This window comes from Triplophysa rosa, linkage group LG8 (genome assembly GCF_024868665.1).
Source record: "Triplophysa rosa linkage group LG8, Trosa_1v2, whole genome shotgun sequence".
In the NCBI taxonomy this organism is placed as follows: domain Eukaryota; kingdom Metazoa; phylum Chordata; class Actinopteri; order Cypriniformes; family Nemacheilidae; genus Triplophysa; species Triplophysa rosa.
In genome coordinates this window covers 12,665,274-12,669,819 of record NC_079897.1, presented here as the reverse complement: position 1 = coordinate 12,669,819, position 4,546 = coordinate 12,665,274, and positions in this window count along the sequence as shown.

Genomic DNA, 4,546 nt, shown 5'->3' with positions numbered 1-4,546 from the left:
CCTGAAATGCTGGTCTGGGATGATAATTGTTGATCAGTATTATATGTTGAACCCTTGCCGATGTAAGGCTCAGAATCTTTGCAACCATAGTTACTAAGAAATGGATTTTCAAGAGAAAGCAGCACGTGGGAATTTAAGTGCCATTTGAGTAAAATTGAATTGGCCTGCTGAAAAGATCATTCCATTTTAAAGACATTATGGGGGACATAAAAAATATCCAACCCGGTCTCATGAATAACACGCTGTTGCATTATCGTGAAATAAGTACGCCAAAGTTCGATTTTGCGTGCATATGATACGCCAATGTTTGCGTGCACCTCGCTGGAGAGCAGCCATTTTGAAATTTACATGAAGAGGAAACACTGAAATAATTAAAATAATACTGTTAGGTTTAGGGTTAGGGTTAGGGTAGAGGTTATAATATGCACGCACGCTAACATTAGGTTTAGGGTTTAGGGTTTGGGTTAGGTGTCAGGTTAATAAGACAAAATGCCGGTTAATATGCATGTGTGCTAAATTGTCAAATCATATGCACGCAAAAATAGGCATATTTATGCACGCAAAATCGAACTTTGGCGTACGTATTTCACGATAATGCAACTCGCGTGTTATTTATATGCAATTCATGAGACTGGGCTCAAATATCTTGGGTCAATGTGAGGGATCATGAAGTATCAGCTAAATAAAATAAAAAAATGGTTAAGTGTTAAAATAAATCATCTTTCTTCAACACAAAAAAAATTGTTGGTAATTACATGAATTATGCTGTTGCATCAATTGCATATACTGTATTTCACTCATAATGTTGCCCCCTTTGGACAATGATCGACACACGATGTAAGATTTCTGTAGCTTTTATTTGCCCCGTGCTTATTTTGTTATTTTTTTCAGCAACAGATTCGGGACGCCGAACTTCACAAAGCATAATCAAACACGACAACCAGCTTCTTCTTTTTCTTCTCCTCCCCTTCCGCTCTCTCCTGTCTCACACTCCACAGCGCCACCTACAGCACACATGGTTGTCTATATGCTATTTCCTCAGTATTCAACAAAACCATCCACAATCACGTGAACACAGAAAAAAATCAAATTGTTATTGTTGAGGTCTCCTTACACACCTCCCCTACAAAAAAATAAATACAATTAAGTATTCCAAAACATTTTCTTTTCCGGCTTGACTATCATTGTGAAACACTTTAGGACATAAATTCCACTAACAGTAAAATGTACATGCTACAGCACAGCTTAACAATAAAATCAATAATTAAGTTTTTTTTATACAACTGTGNCACACACACACACACACACACACACACACGCACACACATGCACACACACACACGCACAGTGAGAGCACACATTTAAGATAAAGGAGAGAGAAGCACAGGTCAAATATAACAGACTATAAATTCCTTTATGCAATATTAAGTAAGTAAAACTTTAAAATTCTAAAGCAGCCACCCCGGCCAGGCAGATGCAAAACAGTATGCAAACGGTGGCGAGGAATCCAAAACTCTAATCGAGAAAAAAAACCTCAGGAGAACCCAGGCCCAACCAGGGGATTCCAGTTCCTCTCTGGCAAAAGCTGCTCCCTCTGCACAAGCTCCATAGAGCTTGCACAAGGCTAAATAAAATAAATAAACTTACTAATAAGGTAAATTATAGTTTAAGATTATCAATAATAATCTAATAGCATTTTACATTTTGTGGTGAGGACGTGTCAGGTGACCGCGTCCTTCTTTATCCAGCTCTATCATCTCAGCTCTTGTCAGGTCCCCACTTCCAATTCTCCGCTCTACCATCAGGTCAGGCCATGAACTGCATCCTGCTCGCTGTGGTAACCTTGGAACAATGAGACAAGACTGGCTGAAGTAGAGTACTGTTCTGCACTCTTTGATGCAACAAGTACATCAGTTGTGTTTTTGGTTCCGGTTGATCGAACTAGTACAGCCTAAACCCTCAGAAGATTTATATTATGGAAGTCTAGTGTATGCCTGTCTGTTTAAGTCTGTTTAAACTGACAGAGTGTGTCTGCCTCCCGGACAGTGCAGGGAAGACTGTTCCAAAGTTTAGGCGCTAGATAGGAGAAGGATCTACCACCTGCACTTTATTTTGAAATTCTAGGTATTACCAACTGTCCTGCCTGAGAGCGTAATGCACGTGAAGGACTGTAATACAAAAGGAGTTCATTCAAGTACTGAGGAGCTAAACCATGTAGGGCTTTATAGGTAATAAGCAAGATTTTAAAGTTAAGGTGATGCTTTATAGGTAACCAGTGCAAGGTTGACAGAACCGGGCTAATATGTTCATTCTTTTTTGTATGTGTAAGAACTCGAGGTGCCGCGTTTTGGACCAGTTGGAGTTTTTGTAATAAGCCTGCAGGAAAACCACCTAACAGTGCATTACAGTAATCTAGTCTCGATGTCATGAATGCATGAATTAACTTCTCTGTATCTGACATTGACAGCATATGACGTAGTTTAGATATATTCTTAAAATGGAAAAATGCAATTTTACAGGTGTTGGCGACGTGGCTCTCAAATGACAGATTACTATCGAATAGAACGCCAAGATTCTTTGCTGACGACGAGGGTTTTATGCAACATCCGTCAATAATTAAGCAGTATTCTTGGTTGTTACTTATAGCAGTTTTCGGTCCAATAAGTAACACTTCTGTTTTGTCCGAGTTCAGTAATAAAAAGTTGTTACTCATCCAGTTTTTTATATCGAATATGCATTCCATTATTCGATGGAACTGCTGTGTTTCATGAGGCTTTGAGGAAATATAAAGTTGAGTATCATCAGCATAACAGTGAAAGCTAACTCCGTGTTGCTTTATTATATCTCCTAGAGGTAGCATGTATAATGCGAAGAGCAGAGGCCCTAAGACTGAGCCCTGTGGTACATCGTACTGGACTTGCGATTTGTGTGACACCTCATTGTTTATTGCTACAAATTGAAAACGGTCGGATAAATAAGATTTAAACCATTTCAAAGCTATTCCTTTAATGCCGACGTGATTTTCGAGTCTATGTAGGAGTGTGCTGTGGTCAATGGTGTCGAATGCAGCACTAAGGTCTAGCAGCACCAATAACGTGATACACCCTCGGTCAGACGCCAATAGCAGATCATTTGTAACTCTGATCAAAGCAGTCTCTGTACTGTGACATGCTCTAAATCCAGACTGGAATTCTTCATTGATGTCATTCATTTGGAGGAAGGAGCTTAATTGAGTTGAAACTACTTTTTCCAGAACTTTAGATATGAAAGGTAGATTCGATATAGGCCAGTAGTTCCCTAGTTCTCTAGGGTCGACTTGGGGTTTTTTGACAAGGGGCCTTATAACAGCCACTTTATATGCTTTAGGCACATGTCCTAATGTCAGAGATGAGTTAATAATACCAAGAAGAGGATCTATAATTTCTGGAAGCATCTCTTTCAGTATATTTGTAGGTATAGGGTCTAGCATGCATGTTGTTGATTTAGATGATCTAATGATTTTAGACAGCTCATCGTGATCTACGGTATAAAATAATTGCATTTTCTTCTTATGGGCGCTGTAGTTAGTTTGTTCAGTTGGTTTCACTTCTGATTGCATTGTTATAATTTTTTCTCTAATATCTTGGATTTTATATGTGAAGTAGTTCATAAATTCATCACTGCTATGCTGATATACAGGATCAGAAGTCACTGACGATTTATTTTTTGTTAATTTAGCCACTGTGTTAAATAAAAACCTTGGGTTGTGCTGGTTTTCTTCTATTAGTGATGAAAAGTAGGCGGATCTAGACGTTTTTAGGGATTTCCTGTATTTTCGAATACCATCCTTCCATGCTGTATGAAATACCTCTAATTTAGTTTTCTTAAAGTTGCGCTCATTGAATTTTCAGTGGTAATGTCAAGATCTTCAACGTTATTTCTCATACTAGTGATTTGAGACAATTTGGGCAGATTATCGAGAAACGCATCTTTGGTAGTTGAAGTTATTGTTAAACAAGACAAAAAACAAACAATCAAACACAAACAAAAATAAAAACAGGAGAGGGAATTACACAAAAACAATAAAAACAAAATTACAAATTAAATAGGTTGAAAAGCTTATAAGCTGTGCAAATTTTACAAGTTTTTTGTGCTTTCATATTATAAGAAAACATAATTGTTTTTAAATACTGCTTTATCTCTTGTAGAAAGACTACAAAAAAGCTCCTCTCCCCCTCTCAACAACAACTCTTCACCACATGATGTCAGCAACAAAAAAGAGGTAGGACTTTTTGGACGACTGTCCAATGGCCATGCATTTTTAGCCCTCCCCTCCAGGCCCAACTTACATCAAACCAATCAAAAGGGAAGGACAAAATAAAGCCCCACCCTACATTTTTTTTCAAATTTAAGAAGCCATTTCACTCGGACGTCACGATACGGAAAAGAAGTCAACTTCCGCAACTTCCGTTTCATGGTAACTTTAAATTTCAACAGGCGACCGGCGCCACTGGTTACATTCGATAGGTAAATTAATTTTAATAATACTTATTAAATGAGCGTGTGT